The sequence below is a fragment of the Miniopterus schreibersii genome (assembly GCF_964146895.1).
Source record: "Miniopterus schreibersii genome assembly, chromosome: 3".
NCBI lineage: Eukaryota > Metazoa > Chordata > Mammalia > Chiroptera > Miniopteridae > Miniopterus > Miniopterus schreibersii.
Genome location: NC_138103.1, coordinates 71,029,286 through 71,049,401, shown reverse-complemented (window position 1 = coordinate 71,049,401; position 20,116 = coordinate 71,029,286).

Here is a 20,116-nt window from a genome sequence, read left to right as displayed (position 1 = left end):
AGGTAAAATTGAACTAGAGATAGTGTCATAGGGAGCTGCCCTCTGGGGTTGGTCTTAAAGCATCATTAAATGAGAGGTGGCTCCAGGTGTCCTGTACGAAGATATAGGGACATGGCTGGGGGGCACATGGCATGTCCCAGAACTGGTGAGAATTTGAAATGGCTTTAGAGGCAGGTGCAGAGGCTGAGAAGGGAGTGTGGGTGACTGCCTCCTTCCTGGTGATTTCCCCTACCTCACTCCTGAATTGGATGAGGCCTTCATTTTCCTCTGCCTTACCCTCCGCACAAGCCCACCAACTCTCAAGTCTTACTCTCCACACTGCCACCAAAGCAAGCTTTATCCAGTGCTAGTTGTATCATATGACTCTGCCATTGAAAACTCACTGGTTTATTCCTAGTTTCTCTAGGATCGAGGCCCGATTTGCTCTGGCCCTACCTACCCCTCTGAACTTTAGTGTTCAGGGCTGCTATCACAGAGTACCATAGCCTGAGTGGCCTAAACAACAGAAATTTACTGTCCCTCAGTCTGGAAGCTGGAAGTCCAAGATCAAGGTGTCCCCAAGGTTGGTTTCTTCTCAGGGCCTGGAGGAAAGGATCTGTTCTAGACCTCTCTCCTTGGCTTATAGACGGCCACCTTCTCTTTATGTCCTAATCTCCTCTTACAAAGATATCATTCATATTGGACTAGTGCCTACCCTAATGTCCTCATTTTGACTTAATTACTTCATTAAAGACCCTAGCTATAAATACAGTTATGTTCTTAGGTACTGAGGAGTAGGACTTCAATATATGAGTTTTTAGGGGGACGTAGTTCAGACCATAACAGGATTCATCTCCTGCCACTGCTCACATTTGCCCCATACCAGATGTCATGCCTTTGTTTGGGTTATTTTCTCTATCTGGAATGCCCTTATCTCTCTTTGTTGAGAGGCAGTAGAGTGTAATGTTAGCAGCACTGACTCTAGAACACAAATCCGGTTTTGAATCCTGGCTCTGCCATTCCGTTACTGTGTGATTTGAACTTACCACCTAACCTTCCTAATCTCAGTTTTCTCATTTGCACAATGGGGACCATACCTCCTTCTACCAAAAATTGTAAAGATAAAATTAGTAAATATGTGCAAAGCACTTAGAACAGTGACTAGTGTGCAGTAAATGCTGTTTATGAGTTAGCTGTTATAATTTTTGTGTCCTGGTAAAAACTCTATTTATCGTGGAACCTTCAAGTACCATGTCTTCTGCGAGGAGTGCTCTGACCTCACACCCGGCTTCATGTTTTCATAGGACCATTTTACCAATTAATATGGTTAATTATTGGTTGCCTTTTCCACTCGTCTGTGACCCCTGAAAGCCAGAGATCTCTCTTCATAGAGAATAACTTCAGTCTCTGGAGTTAGACAGCCCATGTCCACACTCCAGGACCAACAATTACTAGCTGTATGTGTTTCAGCAATTTTATCTCATCTCTGCAGTCTTGCTTTACTCTTCTGCCAAATGGATATAATAGTAATACTTACCTCGTTGGGATAGTGTGAAGATGATGTTATATTAGACATTTAAAGGATATATGTGCTGTGGAGTGAGACCAACAATTATTAGCTGTTATCTATTTTTATAGGCTTTGTATATCCAGCATCTAGCCCACTGCTGAGTACTTAATAGGTGTGTGATAACGTTTCATTTGAATGTGATTGAAAAGACCTGTACAGAATTGAAACAAATTGAAGCCAGACTGGTTAGGCCGAGAAATGGTTCAAGAAAAAAAATGATGAGGGCCCTCACCAAAGCAGCGGAGGCAAGGAGGTGGAGCGAGGAGAACATAGCAGTGAGAGCTCTGCAAGCTTGAGTGTACTGTTGGATAAGGAGGGTTAAAGACAGGGAGTCAGGAATGGCCAGGGATTCTCCTGGCGGGGTGAGGGACCATGCCATTGCCCAAAACAGGAGACATGGGAGGGTAAGCACATCTGTGCGCACAGATAGAACTTAGTTTTGGGTTTCCTGAGTTTGTGAAGCCAGTGAGATAGCAACATGTAGCTGTCCATTGGGGTTAAATGTGTGGATGTGGAAAGCAAAGACCATGCTTTTGAAGGGAGAATTGTGCTGAAGTCATAGGGAGATTGCCTTCAGGTGAAGGCCCAAGGATAAGCGGCACAGTGGAGCCTTGGCTCCCTGTTCTTTCCATCATGCTTGTTGGTCCTCTCTCCATTGCGAGCCCGGAACCTTTTCATTCCCATAGTTGAGGATCCTGTACCACCCATCAGCCCACACAGACATGAAAATCCTATTTCTCTCCATATCTGCACCGATTCCTCCTCTTTCCCATAATACATCTTCCATGCCTCCTAGAGTTAAATCTTGCCAAAATATTAACCTGGGAAACTCAGGAGACTCATGGTCTAAAATTCACTGCCAGGATGATAGTGACTTCACATGTGTGGGCAGTACATCAAAAAATTAAGTTTCTTTCTTAGATGCCCTGTATCTAGTCTCTTTTTAAGGGACGTGATCTAAAATCTACCATCTCTAGTCATCTAGGTTCCCAGAAACCACGTGAACATAGGACTTTACAGTGGGGAATGTAGAGAGCTAAACAGGGAGGTCAAACCAAAACACTCTTGGTTTTACTTTAGTAACACACACACACCGATTATATAGAACATAAACTTGAAACAAAATTCCATGGGCAAAAGCTGAGTAGGGAATCCACTCAGTTATTTCAAGTAATCCATTTCAAGTAATTTTCCTTAACCCCCCTGTCCACAGCCTCTCCCAATCTGGCCCCTCAGGACATGCCTCCCCAGTGCTCCTCCTCAGGAGAGCCAAGGGAGGTAACAAAGGCTGATATCACTCTAATATTGTTTCTATCTAACGTTTTTTTCAAAATTAATATTCTATTGTTGTCTTGTTACAAAATGCAGTACATACTCATCAGAAAAAGACAGCAAAAAATAAATAAAATTTCTTAACATCATAACCCCACACAGCCAGAGATAACCAATGTAAACACTGGTGTATAGGCCTTGGATTCCTTATAGATATAGATATAAACCGAGATACAGACTGTAGGTCTAGATCTAGATGATAGTTATAGATGTGTTCATAGATACAGTGAGGTTTACAAATACAGATGTAGAAATGTTTGTGGACACAGATATCTGTCCATTGCCAGGGCTACCACATATATCTGAGTTTGTTCAGGATGATGGTACTTTATTAAGTGACAGGCATATTTAGATTCATAATCTGCCTCTTTCAAATTAAAGCATGCCTTGTTTAATCCAAAATCCTTTCCTTCCTAGGGGTCTAGACTACGTTGTTCCTCACTAGTCCAAGTCTAGCTCTATTCTCCCCAGCTATAGTCTATATTCAACGTGGCCTCTCCTGTGAGCCCAACTCCTCTGTGGGTAGTTGGGTCCAGGGAGTCCTCAGATTTTCCTACCACAAGGAACTGGCTGCTCATGTTAGGTCTTGGCTAAGATGACTAGGCCTGTTAATTTCAAGCCACTATATTCAACCAGCAGCTACAGTTTCCTTTTATGCTGTCAGACTTGGGCATGACCTTGGATTATGTTTCGCAATGGCAAAGATTCTTAATAAAATTAGGGCTGGATGGGATCTTTGATGTAATAACAAAAATAATAATTATAGATAACTCTTATTATTTATAAAGATAAGGACTTTAAAACTAACCCTTGAAACCGTTCTTTAAGTTTATGATGAGAAAACCAGGGTTTAAAGAAGTATCTTACCTAAAGTTTGATTCAAGCCCAGGATTGCTCAACTCCTTTGCCTGAATCATACTACATTGCTTCTGTCTATGAGAGTTTCTTGCAGGGGGTTTAGCAAACACCCAAGACCAGGTATTAAATTTCTCTTTCCCAAGGTTTCAGTTCTTTGTGGCTGAGGAAGAGCTATCAGCAGATATACAGGAGGAACTTAGTCAAGGGAGGTAGGTCCACTGCTGAGCAAACCTGATAACATGGGTTTAGTGAGCTTAGAATTACATCCATCCCCTGGGGATGATCATGGTTTAGAAGTTTGACTTAGTTTGATAATACTTTGAACTGTGTAAAGTCTATGGATCTGATGGCTGGGGTGATCTTCTTCAGAGTGCTGAATGGCAGGCCTAGAAGTGGGCTGGCTGAGGGTTTATCTAAAAACTAGTTTGACTTGGAGCACCGTTTCCTCAAAGACCATTCCTATATGGAATACAGCGATTACACTGAGCAACTACCATCCAGGCCCATTTATAAATATGAGAGAAGTTATGGAAACAGATTTAACAGGTTTACTTGTTAAAATTGTTGATTTGGAGTGAACGGCTTCCTGTATCCAGAGATAGCTTTCTTTTGCTCAGGATCTACTGAAGTTCCACTTTATTGACTTCTGTGAGTGCCTTCTTTCTCCCTTTGCTATCAACTTACTGTTGACAGACTTGAAATTGGTGCTGATTGTCCCATGTGTGAGCAAATATGGACCTTGTTCTGTTAAATTCTGGCTTGATAATGACTAACAGGAAACAAAAAATAAATAAGCAGAAAGTATAAACCTTGGGTAGGTTAGCAATGCAGTACCCAAAATGGAATATGGAGTTGGGTATTCAAGAACTTAGCACATTTGTATCTCCTCATAGACTTTTGAATCACTTGCCCCTAAATTTGAAAATAATGAGTCTTTGAAGGAGATCCTGTATGGAGCTGTGGGGTCCAATTATAAGAATGGATACTGGGGCATAGTTCCCCAAGCAGTGGCCTGAGAGAGAGAACTTATGGAAACAGATTCCAGCTGATGTGTGAAACCTCATTTTTCCCCACATTATAATCTTATTATAGCTGCTTCAGCAACACAGAGGGATAAACTTTGTTCAGCGAGGGAAACCTCTTCCAGTGCAGCTGAAAGTAAGGAAGTATGGGGCGAGGAGGCATATATACCCTAAAAGGAGTCCTTGGCTTTGAAGGCTGTTGTACATGATGGCCTTCATTTTACCTATGAAATATGGGGACAGAAGAAATGGAGAGGGTAGCCTGAGAAGAGTGATGAAAGCGTGGCCCCTGTGGAGAGTGAGAGAGGGATCTGAGACAGGAAATTTTTAAAAAGAACAGAGAGGACACCAAGGACCAGGTGAATGAATTGGAGACCCTGAATGTACCAGGGAAGCAATGGGCAATCAGCTAGCAGATAAAAACAGGAGAGAGCAGATAATTCAGTTAATCTAAACTTGGGGATTGAGGAGGCAGGTGCAGCAGAAAGACAGTGGTGAAAGTGATACATTTTATGTCTAGTTAGGATTAGGAAGAAGTGGAGCCATGAGTGAAGGTAACGGGGAGAGAAAGGAACATTGAAGAGTAGAAAGAAAGGGGTTAGGTTGAATAATAAGCATAAGGGGAATGTGGGGGAGAGAGAGCAGAAAGAATAGAAGGTTGGTCAGTAATCGACAAATAGGAGCTTACGATGTTGGAGGAGGTGAACTTCAGGTGGTAAGACCCAGGGTCCATTTGTCAATGGGAATCAGTGACTGAATTGAAAAGAATGTGAAGTGTTGAAGATGCGAGAATCTTGTGGCTGCTTTGTTGAGAGTGGACCAGCAGGATTTGAAGACATCCATGATGACGGCGTTGCTTTTTTTCTAGTAATATTGTGTGATTATTTTCTTGTATGCCCTCTTGTTATAAGCTACTTCCAATACTTGCAGAACAGGGAGAAAACAAACTAGGGAAAGAGCCAGTGAGAAGGACAATATATAAAAGTCATCATTGGATATAAGAAGTGGTCAAGTTTACAGGTAATTGTTTTTTTAAAAAAAGATAAATATAATCCCAGTTAGGAGCTATTTACTAGATTGTAGGATAATGTGTTCTGAGCGCTGGTGATTTCAAGTCCAGAAATGAGTAGTGTGGTTTTGATACTATTCCACTGACTGCTCTTAGCCAATCTCTGAAATTGTTGGAGGGTTGGGAATGCTTCAACTCAGCGAAGGGACATCGTGACAAAAAGGCAAATTTCTTGTAAACACTAGAGAGACAGACCTGGGCTGGGCCATCTTTCCCCTTGGTGAGCTCTATGTTTAGAACCAGAGAAATCAGAGTAACAGGGTTGGGGCGAGCCCTGAAGCAGTGTCAAGATCTATGGTTTGACGATGCATATTTTTTGGTGACCATCTGGGGATTAAATTAACATATTTAAAGTTCAAAAAGCAATAGAAATTCATTACTAGAATGGGAGAGGTCATTTTTTTCCTGGATCACTCCCAAACAGAAAATTGAGAACAGGATTTGTTGCAGGAAAAACCCAAAGGGATTGGTGTGTTTTTTTTCCTTCAAAGAAGCCAGCAGATGTTTTCGTTCTTTTTAGAGCCAACTCTCAGTTAATCAGCACTTGGATATTCAGTTTTTCAGTTATTCAGTTTTGCTTTTCTTTTTCATGTCACCAGACCTGAAGAGAGCCTCACTTTAGTCAGTATCTGAGAGAGTCTACTATTAGAATATCTCCTACCAGTCGTTTAGAGCAAAAAGACAAGTAAAGATCATAAAGTTTATTTTTCGATTTATCAGCAATCTATCTTCCTTTATCCTTACCTTCTTATTTTTCCTGTTTACATGATACACTCCCCCCATCTCCTTTATGCCGGCATGTGGACAGTTCCTTAGGGCTTCATCACCTTCCCAGTCCTCCCCTCAAGACACATACCCTACCCACAAGACTTCACAGCCACTGCCCTTTCATGTGGTGTTACACAGGACAGTTAGAAATTTAGGGCAGGGTACAGAATTTTAAAATGCTGAACAGCACTGCTTACAGGCACATAGAATAGTACTGGAAGGGTACATAAGCAATAGCAATTGGCTCCAGGATGGAAAAGTAGCTGGCAGAGAAGGAAAGGAAAGGAGACTTATTTTCCACATTTACATTTTGTACCATTTAAATGTACATATATTACTTATGAAAACAAAGCATTTAATACTTCTTAAAAGATAAAGGTAGAATGCCTATGATTAAATCTAAGAAAAATGCAAGCCTTGTATAATGCCAAATTTTGCTAATAATTCTAAATTAATAATAATTAATAGGTGTGGTTCCATGCAGGAATAGATAGATGAATCAGTGAAACAGAATGGAAAGTACTGAAACAAACCTTAGGCAAATTATGAACTTACTCTAGCTGATCCTTGCACAATGCAGGGGTTAGTAGCACCGTCCCCTCCCTGCACAGTCAAAAAATCTATATATACTTTGACTCCCCCCAAATTTAAGTATCCTTCAGTATCCACAGGGGATTGATTCCAGGGACCCATTGGATATCAAAATCCATGGATGCTCAAGTTCTTTTATAAAATTGCTTAGATCAATGCAGACAGTCAGCTCTCCACATCCATGAATTTCCAACTGCAATTGCAAAACCTAGGGATACGGAGGGCCAACTTTATATTTATTGAAAAAAAAAATCCAGGGCATCCAAGATGGTAGTGGAGTAGGTAGAAGGTACACTTACCTCCTCCCAGGACCAAACTGGAGTTACAACTAAAATATACAACAGTCAACCTGAATAACTATGTAAGACTAGCTGAACAGAAGTCTTATAACAAAGGATTTACAGAAGAAGCCACATCAAGACTGATAGGAAGGCTGAGACCCGAAAAGGGCTGGCTCTACTCCCAGGAGTGGCAGCTGAGATTCTGGAATGATATCTCAGCAGCAGATGTTCCCCCTGAGGTGCTAGGGGTCCAACCCCACCCTGGGCTGCCCAGCCCAGAGCACTAGAGCCAGGAGGAGGCACCCACATAACATTGGCTGTGAAAATCAGTGGGGATTCTGTCCACTGGGGAGAGACAAGAGTCTGCTAGAGACACAGGCACACTCTGAAAGGCCCAATGTGCAAAACCTCATTCTCAGTGACTCACCCTGGGCTCCAGCAGAGGTAGGATGGAGCAGACTAGAGTTATATGAGGAGTGACAGAGGTTTGTGGCCCTGCGGGGAAAGCTGAAGGGACAGCCAACTGGATTCCTATGTTGAGTCCCTCTCACACACCACAGATGCCATCTTTCTTGGGTGGAACACTCCCCTCCTTAGGCCATCAGTTGGGGGAAATGCAATAGTCCCTCTCTCTGGAGTCCCTGTCTCCCCACCTTGTGGAGCTTATGCCTTGAAAAAGTCAACTGCCTGGACTCTGGTGTAGAGGTTCCCGCAGATCCCAGGTGTCAGTGACTGAGTTGTGTGATTCTGGGGTGGGGGCCATTCCCCTCACCTTCCTGGGAGCCTATCTGGGGTTTCCCCGTGACAGGAGATCCACAAACCCCTCCTTCTGGGTTCCCAGCAGCCCCACACCCAACTCCTGGGGCCCTGCTCCCAGGGGGTGGTGCTGAGTATGACCCCTCCAGGAAGTCTGGGCAGAATCCAAGACATATTGTGTGTGTGGCCCTGGGGTGGGGACCACTACCCCCACATTTCCCCAAGCCTGCCTGACTGGCACCTCCCCATCATGGATGATCCACTAGCCCCACCTTTCCAACTCCCTGCAGTCCCACTCTGCTGAATTTGGGCTATCCAGGAGGTCCCAGCAGAATCTGGGGCAGGCTGAATTGTGTGACTGTAGGACAGGGGCCATTTTTTCCTTTCACACCTGACCAGTGCAGAGCTTTCCATTCACATGGTCAAATCTTGGTCTGTTTGGGCCTCGTAAACTCTGCTGGCCTCACCCTGCTGACTCCCTGAGACCCTGCCCTACCATAATGATCTGTGGGTACCCAGTGGGTGACAGCCAGACTTGGGACTTTCGCTGAGTAGCCTCAGACCCAGCACTGAGTTTAAAACACTATCAGTCTGGTGAACTCCACTTGCCCCTACCTGGCGACTTACTGAGAACCTACCTCATGCAACTCGAGTACCACCAAAGGCTTTTTTAGTAACTAAGCCTAACAGGAAGCCTGTAGGTGGAGGTGGAACATGGGCCTGTTGCTGACTTGCCCCAGGCTTGGTGCTGGTGGGAGACAGCCTTGGTGTGCAGCTTGGTCCTTCCCATATGCACCCAGGCCCAGGAGAGGCAGCCACAAACTGTGAGCCCTAATGTCAACAGTGTTTTGTTTTTGTGGTAGTATTATACAGATGATTATAATTTTCCTTGTTTCCTATCTCTTGGTGTATGGGAGTATTTTTTGTAAATTAACACGTATCACTTAGTAGTAAACTTATTTTATATTACATTAAAAATAATGTGTGATGTGTCTGACAGTGAAGACTCCCTATTGAAACACTATTTTCCAGTACAACATAGACTAAATATGTTTGCTCAGGCAAAGAAAATGATTTCCTAGCAGGTAGTTCATCCCAATGGTTCTATTCCTAGACTTGCTTTTCCTCGCCATGAGAAGGGCTGGAACTTGAGTATGTCGTCGCTCTTCCTTACCTGGAGCTGGTGCTAACAGAGCACTGTTCACAATGACATTTGAGATAGGTTCTATTGACGAACGCGAAATCGGAGGCCCTGGCATAAGCAGCTCCCAACAGGATGCTATTATAAGGCGTGCACGTGTTCTAACTGATTTACTCTTTTACACCCTGGTTAATGTTTCTAATTCTGATTTAGAGAAGAGGGCAAGGCAGATGTTTTTAGCCAGAAAGTTCAGAGAAGAAGAAATTATGATTTCTGTACTTCAAAAAGTCAACATTTTTAGTGTTCAGAAGTTGTAAGAGATAGTTACAATCTACAACAGAAAAGCACCCTGTGTGTTAAAGTACTAATAAGGGCTGCAAACAGATATGAAAATATTACACTAGTAGTAGTGATAGTGACATTTATTGAGTGTCTACCATGTATCTGGCACTGTGCTGTATGCTTTATTACATTATCTCTAGCCAGAAACAACATCTTTAAAAACAAGCTTTTTTAAAAAATTTATTTTTATTGTTGGAAGTATTACAAATGTCCCCTTTCCCCCCTATTGATCCCCTTCACCCTGTACCCCTCCCCCAGGCCTTCACCATACTATTGTCTCTGTCCATGGGTTTTGCCTATATGCATATAAGTTCTTATGTTAATCTCTCCCCACCCACTGACCCCCACCTTCCCTCTGAGATCCCTCAGTCTGTTGCATGCTTCTGTGTCTCTGGGTCTATTTTGTTCATCAGTTTATTTTGTTCATTAGATTCCACATATGAGTAAGATCATGTGACACTTGTCTTTCTCTGACTGGCTTATTTCGCTTAGCATAATACTCTCCAGGTCCCTCTGTGCTGTCTCATAGGGTAAGGGATCCTTCTTTTTTACAGCTGTATTAGTATTCCATGGTGTAAATGTCCAAGAAGATGACAAGCTTATTTATTGATTACTTTTCAAAAAGATAATTACATAAAAGTTAGATTTTTTTGAAACTTCTTTAGCTCATCACGTTATCCTGAAAATTATTGCTGTTGAGTCAAACATAAATAATAATTAATAAAAGTCCTAATACCTATTAGAATTTCCCTAAGGAAGGTTTAAGGTCTTCCCTAAGTGAAGATCTTTGAACTGTTTTATTTTCCGTAGTGAAAAGCAAGAGTTTATAGTAGGGTCAGACACTTAGATTCTAACCAGAGGCTGGGAGATGACAATAACAATGATGACAATAGCTAACACCTAATAACCCTTACTACATGTCAAACACTATTCCATGCGCTTTACATGTATGAATTAATTTAGATCTACCTGACAACTCTTCGAGCAGTTACAAGTGTTCTCTTAACTAAAGCATAAAGAAACTTAAAAACTTCTGCAAGATCACACGGCTAGCGAGTAATGTTGCTGATAATTGAACCCAGACGGCTTGATTCTAGAGCTCTTACACAACACACTGTGTCTTGGGATCTGGCCTCTCTAACCCAGATCCTTTTGGGGTGAGATGGGCTGTGGAAGCAAGTTATCAGACCATGGAAATAGGCCTGCATTATTTTACTAGCACATCAAAATGAAACACAAGTTATTTGGACAAAATCAGCCCCACTCTAATACGAAATTAAAAGAAAGCAGGGGGTGCCTAGGTTACTGAACTAACTGCCCTGCGGTTTTGTCCTCTGCTGCGGGGCACCTACCTGGAAGGCCACAGTCCCTTGGCCAGCTTCCTCTGTGACTCTAAAGGACCAGGTTTCACTTCGAGCCATTGCCCTTCCCCTGAGAAAGTGAGTTTGTCTTTTATCTAAATCACTGAGGCATTGACTGGAACGACAGCACTGTAAGTGCAGTGTAGGTACCACTGTGTATAGCAGAAACACGAATCCCCACTCTGTACCACATGTGGCACCTTGGGAATGCAGTCGAGTCCATGTAGCATAGTGACTTTGCAAGTCAGAACTGGTTTCGAATGTGGGCCCCCCAACCTACTCGCCCCAAGACCTTGGGAAAGCCACGGAGCCTCCCTACGCCTGTTTTCTCCATCTCAAGACGGACGTAATGCACTTTCCAGAGCTGCTGGGAGGGCTGAGGGCCCGCGCCTGGCAGTCACCGTGCCTCTAAGCGGCCCCGTATCGTTGGTTGTGCTTCTTTTCATTGTCGCCTTCAACGTGCCTGTTTGTCCGCATTCTGCAGCTCTAAAAGTGACTTTCAACGTGGCTGTCATCCTTGCTTTTAGTTGTCAACTACAGACAGTGGGATGTTGAGACACAAAACAAAGTATCCAGTTAGGCTCTTGAATTTTCCATCTAAAGCATCCTGTAAATATGAACCAACAGGAAGGAAGGACAAGACAAGATGATAATGAGGGAAGTCCACCCCACAGAGCATCCGTGTGGCCAAAGCGCTCTCAGTCAATGCAAAGCACACGAGACGGAACATCCCCTTATGTCACAGCTGAAAACTGTTAACGTAAATATTTTTGTCAGTTGGCTTTACTCTGCAGATGTTTTTGAGGATTTGTTATTGAAACAGCCAATCCACTCCTGAATTAAAAACTTTTGGCAGTATTCAAAGTGTCAACTAATTAGATCCAAATTGCAGCTGAACATTTTGAAATGTATGCATCGCCCATTGAATACTGAGTCAATCTATTATAAATAGAATTTCAATTGCTGTGAAAGGACACTCAATGGCACGGAAGTAAACTAATTTGTGAGCGTTTATTAAACACCTTATTAAGATCTCCCCTTACAAGGGACCTCATACAGTGGATAAAACGATGGGTATTCCGACAGTGTGCATAAGGAAAGCACGCTGCATGAGAGTCAGAAAAAAACACTCCAAGTTGTGCAAAAAGAACTGGATTCTAATCCCATTTCTAACACTAACTATAGAAACTTGAAAAGTCACTTAATCCTCTTGTGTAAATTGAGCCCCTACACTGTGGGCCTAATCTCCCCTGCAAACATTTTTAAAACTGAACTGGAATAACTTGCCTTGATGCCACCCATTCTCATTTGCAGGACCCACAGCTCCCTAACAGCTTGGTGGGCAGCTTTACACATTTGTGCTGCTGCCTACTCTGAAGGTGCTGAGTAGACAGGACTTTGATTTACCCTTTTGGGACCTCACTTTCTGCCTTTAGATGAGAGGTACTCTCAGTGAACCATTTGCCAAAGTATATCATGATATGTATCATAGATTATAGAATTCTAGACTGGTGGTTGATAAAAATAAAACAATTCAGGGAGCCAAGCAGAAAAATCTGTCTGCTTGTTATGTAAAGAAGAACGTTCTAGCTTTTAGAACCATCCAGCAATGACCTGCCTGTGCTGTTAGGTAGGGAGCACCCCATCACTGGCCCTTCTCAGGCCAACGCCAGAAAACAATCTACAGAAGTTTGAAGGAAGAGACTTCAGTATAGATTGGTAGATGTATTAGTGTCCTTAGGCTGCTGTGATACAAACTGGGTGACTTAAAACAGCAGAGGCTTATTGTCTCATAGTTCTGGAAGTTGGAAATCAAGGTGTTGGTGGGCCAAGTTCCCTTTGAAGGGGAAAAATCATTCCTTGCCTCTTTCTAGTTCCTGGTGTTTGCCAGAAATTCCTAGTGCACCTTGGTTTATAGCTGCATCACTCCAATATCTGCTTCTGTCTTCATTTGGACTTGTCTTTTCTCTGTGTGTCTCTCCAAACCTTTCTCTTCTTATAAAAGCACCAGTCATTGGATTTGGGGCCCACCTTAATCCAGCCTGACCTCATCGTAACTTGATTAGGTCTGCAAAGACCCTATTTCCAAGTAAGGTCACATTCACAAATACCGAGGATTAGGACTTCAATCCAGGATTAGGGAATTGGGGGAGAGCACACAGTTCAACCTACAACAGTATGACTACTTGACAGGATGATTCTACCTCCTGTGAGATTCTAGGAGTTTATAATTACTCTCTACCAAAATTATGTCATTAAATTGGCCCAACTATTAATAACTATCTCCCTTTTTTTTTTTTAAATGTGATATATTGCTAATTCTTTAAGTCTTCTATTTTATGAATAATTGGGGAACCTTAGGATGTTGCCTTGAGTCAGAGCACAAGATATTACTGTCTTTTTAATTCACATTCAGGCTTATGGGCCTCACATTTTGCTTTGTATTCAGAAAAACAGATATAGTTGTACATTGCCAGACTTGAGTTATATATTGAGCATGAGATAAAATGAACTTCTAAAATTTATTAGAGTTTTAATGATAGACCAGAACACAGATATTTTCCCTTTATTTGCCTTTAGAAAATGACAGGCTGGTCTCACTGGTAAATTAAAAAACAGCTTTATGGCTTAAACCTACTGTCCTATGCTGATCTGTATGTACATTGATGGGGAAATGTGGTGTTTTGGATTCATACACTTAGGTGATTTAGCTTCACTGTTTTGTTTCGATAGGCAGTTTTTATTTCTATCTACTATGCTCTAGGGTTTCTCAACCTCGACACTACTGACATTTTTTGCTGGTTAATTCTTTTTGTGGGGACTGTCCTGGGCATTGTAAGAAGTTGAGCATCCTCTCTGGCCTCTACCCACTAAATGCCAATAGCACTTCTGCCCCCACCTCTACCCACTCAGTGTGACAGCCAACAATGTTTAAAGACATTTCAAGTGTCCCTGAAGGAGATGATGGTCAATATTACCTTCAGTTAGGAACCACTGCTTTGCCAGTTTTTTAAATTGACATTCTTAGTCATTGCTTCCAAATTTGTCTCCTCAGTCTACCCAAATCCATGACTCAATTCAAGACTGAGCCATGAATAGAAAGACCAATTAAGGTTTGTTTAATTCTCATACTTCTGGGTCTTAACACCCCTTACTACTACTAAAAATCACTGAGGACCTCAAAGAGCTTTTATTTATGTTGGGTATAATTTATCAATATTTACTGCATGAGGGAAAAATTAATACTTATGTATTTCTTTAAAAGCAACAATAATAAACCTATCACATGTCTATGTAAGTAGTATATTTTATGAAAATTAACTATATTTTTCCAAAAAAAATCTTAGAGTAATACCATTGCTACATTGTTGCAAATATCTTTAATGTTCAGCTTAATAGAAGACAGCTGGATTCTCTTATCTACTTCTTTCATCCTGTTGATATGTTGTTTTGTTTGAAGTATATAAAGAAAATTCTACAGAGATATATAGTTGGAAAATGGAGAAATATTTAATAGCCTTTTTGAGTAGTTATAGATATTTTTCTTTAATACTTACCCAAATGCACCAAGTAGTAGTTTCTTAAAGGTTATTTTGTCACATTAGAATTATTTTCTGTACCTTTCACTTTGGATGGATCTTTTACCTATGCATTGGTCATTTGTAAAATGTTGATTCACTGAATTATGTGGTTCTTCTAAAATTTTGACACATTTATTATCAGTTTTATTGTTTTAGCATAAAAATTTACAATCATTAACATCACCACCAATCTCAAAGGCATCTTTAAGTATTAGGATATTGTCCAGTTCACAGTGGTAGATATGAGTTTTCCAAAATTTTAATTTCCTTTGAAAGCTTGAATTTTATTATTGGTTGCAAATACTGCCAGTTTTGTTTTTTTGAAGTGACAGACTCATTTCATTAATTCTTGAAAAAATGTCTGACAAATGCTCAAGTCTGAATAGCCATAATTTGTCATTCTTTCAAATAAAAAATTGTGTTCTGTGAAAAATGGCTATTAGCTTGCCAACCATACAATTCAGTGTGCACTTCTCAAGACAGCCACCCTACTTCAGGTGCAGCAGAGGTGTTTATGTGCCCTACCCATTTTGTCACACAGAATAGCTTTTAAAGTGTACTTAACAGTTAAGATTTAATACGGTTAATAATTTTTATACTTTACCAAAGACATTCTTAAGTGAACCTACTGTTTTTGTTGTTTTGTTGTTTTGCTACTGTAAGTGCCTGGTAACAGAGAATACAGTGTCTGCTATCGAAGTTTGTCACTGTCTTGGTTTGTGCTAAAGCACCAGCCTGCATTACACCATTGGTGCAAATATCAACACAGTGAAAAAGGCAAATCATGTGTTAGAATTAGTATAAATTTTCTTGACCTTGGGCACCCCCCAAAGTCCACAGGCTGACCTTGAGAACTGCTGGTCTGTGAAGGTCATTCTCCACTACACCTGATTTGAATAATCTAGAAAATATCTTCAGGTAGGCATTCACCACCATAGACACAGATTTTCAAACTAGAACTTAGTAGATTCCAAGAACTACATGGCATTCAAGGAATGTCTCTCCCCCTACTACTAAAATTGTGGAAAAACATACTGTTTTCCTTGACAAGAATCTCAGAGGTTAGAAATGTTTTTGAAACATTTTAGTTTATCTTGATGGAGCTGACATTTGTGAATTTACCTGTATCTATTTTGAAATTATTTCCACATTTAGCCTTAGACCCTCTTGAAGTAGTAAGTTTCAGTACCATATTTGTCATGACTGCTTTCTTATTCTTTTTTCACTTAAAGAGTAGTTTCTAATTCCTAGGAATTTGATAAAGAAGGGTGCATTCACCGGGTTTCCAACAATGCTTTGCTCAGAGTAGGCACTTCGTATTTGTTGACTCTGAAATTTATTTACCCTTTTTAATAGTGATATTTTTATAGTCAGATCGTATGACTTTCAACCTTCATCCATCTGTACAGAAGAGGGCTAATTTTTAAGACTCCTGGAATATTTGAAGGCAAAAATAAGGCTCTATATTGAAATCATCAGGCAGAAGAATAATTCTGTCTGAGAAAACTGATAAGCTGAAGAGATAAGGCAAAGATAACTGGCACTTGGAGTTCCCCAAAGAACCAGATGGGTCTTGTGTACAGACAGGTCTACCACTTGACAGTTCCCACCCCATGTGCACAGAGAAGAAGGCAGATAGTATCTGACAGAAGAAAGAGGTAATAAGAATTTCTAGGATGTTATTGACTGAAGTCGTGGGATAACTCTTAGTAAGCTAGGTTTGAACAAGGAGATGGCATAGTCCATGAAGTGTCTCCAACATGGAAATTACCCATTGAATTTGACTGTGTTTAGGGACTTCCAGAGACCTGAATGGAGAGTTTGGGTATAAATTGTTGATAGGTAAGTAGAAAACTATTCAAATATAAAAGGGGCAGTTAGCTCCTGGAAAATTTAAAAGCTATATAAGAAAAAAAAAGGTGTTCACAGTGTGCTACATGGTTCAGCTGGGACTTACGGGTTCATGGCCATAATAATGTAAACTCTATGCTGATTTAACCAAAACCTGTGAAAGATTTATGCTGGGATGATAAAGATGTGTGCGTGTGTTCTAGAGGCTACGGGTGATAGTTAGAAAAGAGCCAAGTCCTAGTAAAGAAAACCATGTCTGAATCAAGAAGTAGCATTTTAGGTATGTTATTTATGATATTTAAAAGGGGGTTGGGGACTGACCAGTGTGGCTCAGGGGTTGGAGCGTCAGCCCATGCAGGGAAGGGTCTTGGTCTGATTCCCAGTCCAGGGCACATACTTGGGTTGCAGGCTTGATCCCCAGCTCCTGCTGGGGTGAGTGCAGGAGGCAACCAATCGATGTGTCTCTCTCATATCCATGTTTCTCTCTCTCCCCTTCCCTCCCTCCCTTCCACTCTCTCTAAGAACTAGTGGAAAAAATATCCTCGGGTGAGGATTGACAACAAAAAAAGAAATTAAAACCAGAAGAAAGAGCCTAAAGAAGTTGAAAGTAGTTCCTCTAGGTGGTGGAACTCAGGAATGGGCCGGGTTTAGAGGAAGTAACTATTATTTTTCATTATTAACCTTATAGAGTTATTAACTTAAAACTACATACATATATTCCATCAAATTATATTGACAAAAAGAATGAAAGTAAGTCAAAGATGTCTGACCACATAACCAGGCTTTTGCCTAAGAGTCTTGAGTAAACCGCACTATCATTGTTTCCAGGTAGAGACAGCTAGCAGCCACATCCCTGAGTTTCCCTGACTTCCTCCCATCAAAATATATCCGTAGTGTGTCCTCGTACCTCACAATTCTGACTTTGTATATGTAATTGAATTCAGAATTTGTTCTAACTTCTCTTTTCAGCCTGCTTTGGTTGCTACACCCCACATGAACAAGTCTCTGTCCAGACTGATCTACTTCTTATCACTTGATTATGTAATTCTGTCAAGGTTAAAATATCTCCCACTCGTCTGAGTTTTGTCTGTCAAACTTCCAGTAATCATTCAAATCCTAATTCCTTGTGGAATCTACTCTTGACCACTTCAGTTGAAAGTATTTGCTCCTGTCATATGCTACCTGGTTTCATTACCTTTTAACTTTTTATAGCAAAATTTACCCCAGATACAAAATGTATACATCCTGTATCCGTATGACTTAAAATAAAATTAGCATCCAAGAGCTCACCTCTCAGTTGAAGGAATGGAAGGTTACTCTCCGCGGTTGCCCCCCCAGGAGGGACCTGCTGTCTCTCTTACTGGCTTCCTCTCCGCTTTGTGGCTCTGTTGTTACTGGATGTGTGTTCGCACAATGTCTTGACTTGTTTGCCGTGGACTTTGTGTAACCCAAGTCCGCTTTCTGTATTTTCCTTACATTTTCTTCTTTGCCCAGTGTTTTTGAGATTTAGCTATGTTGATGCATGTGGCTGTAGTTTATCTTTGCTATCACTGTACAGTGTTCAACTGACTGAATATACTACGGTTTATCTATGGTATCTGTTGTTGATTGGCATAACACGTTGTTGTTGATACTTTGCAATAATGGCCAATGCTGCTCTTAGCTTTAGTATACGCCTCCTTAGCTTTAGTATAGGCCTGCAGTTTTCAGTGTGGTCCCTGGACCAGTAGTACCAGCAACACTTGGGAACCTTGCGAGAGATGCAGATTCTTGGGCCCTACTCCAGACCCACTGAATCAGAAATGGTAGGGATGGGCCCAGGAATCTGTGTTTTAAAAAGCCCTCCAGGTGCACACTCAAGGCCAAGAACCACAAATCTAGTGTGATAACGGATTTGGCAGTTTCTCCTTGTAGTTTTGTTCATATTTAGTTTATATATTTTGAGGCTACATGATTGGGATATATGAATTAGAGTTACTATATCTTCCTGATTAATTGAAACTTTTATAAAAAGTTTTTTAAAAATTCAGTCTCATAGTCTTACAACTGATTTTAGTCCACCTATATTGATTACTGGTCTATTTTAATTCATTTCTACCATCTTATTTTCATACTCTATTTGCTCTGATTTTTCCATTTTTTGCTTTTGCTCTTTTTTTTGCTTTTTTGGGTTTGAGATTTATTTTTTCCTTGTTTCATTTCTTCTCTCTGCTTGTTTTGTACTTTTAGTGTTTTTCCTATAAATAATTTTATATGCAAGTGTAATTTTTAAAAGTCTAAGTTAAATTAGCATTTCTACTCTGAACAGTATAAGAAGTATGATGTTTTAATGTTAAATGGCACGCCTCCTGACATTTTAATAAAGGATTTTAATTTATTAACTCCATAAATTAGACATTATTGTTTTATTCCATTTTTCATACTTAGAAAACAACACATTCCCATTTTTGATGATTATTAATTTTTCTTAGTAATTCAGGTCTTCTGAGATCCTTTTCTTCATGAAACCTGTCATGTAGGAGATTTTTTAGCGAAGATCAGGTGGTAGCAAATTTTCCATTTTTGTATGAAACATTCTGCAGCTTATCCTATTTTTAAGTGATAGTTTTACTGGGTAAACAGTTTTATCATGACAGTTATTTCATCTTCAACAGTTTAAAATTAGTACTCAGATGTCTTCTCATTTCACATTGCTGTTGAGAAGTCTGCTAATTGTTCTTTTGTAGTAAAACTGTCTTTCTTTCAAAGTGATATTCTTTATTCTACTTCTGCAGTTTCTCTAAAATCTATCTAAATGAAGGTTTCTATTTAACTTGCCTGGGATTTGTTGAGATACCTGAATCTAAAAATTGGTCTTTTCGTAGAGATACCAGTACAATTTTCATGTAACTTAAAATCTATTGAATTTTCCCATGATCTTTTCTAGCAGTCTGATTACATTAGATAATCTCACCCCATGCTCAATATCTTTGGATTTCTCTTTTATATTTTCATTCTTTTTCAAATCCTTCTAGTCTTCTTTAACTTTGTATCTGATAATTCCAATATCTCACAGGTTTGCGTTCTGTTTCTGTTTGTTGTTATGCTGACTCTTACTCAAGGTGGCCTGTTTCTCCATGTTACTATTATTGGGGCAGAGCAGGTATTAGAGAATGGTGATGGCTGATGTTCCTTGGAACATGACATAGAAATTCATTTGAAACCTGGGTTTAAAGAGAATTTGTGTTTGCTTCTGCCAGGCATCTGGGGCCAATACAAATTTGAGATCTCTTAGACACTGTATAGATATCAGTAATTGTGGCCTCAAACCCATGTGGTTAGAAATTCTAGAAGAAGACATTTTAAAATATTTTTCCCATCATTTTTTGTTTGTATTTCACTACATTAGTTTACAGTATCTTTTACTACAAGCCAAGATCTTATATCCTCTTTGAGAACATTTTAAAATTGTAACTACAAAATTAAAGGAATAAAGTGAAGAGCATCTAAAGGCTGGTTAATTATAACATTGTATTATTTTTAAATGAAACTTTCCTAGGATCTCAGGCAACACAATCCAATGTGTTTTGCTTTTAAAGTAGGTTTCAGGGCATTGCCTAAGGCAGCAATAGCAG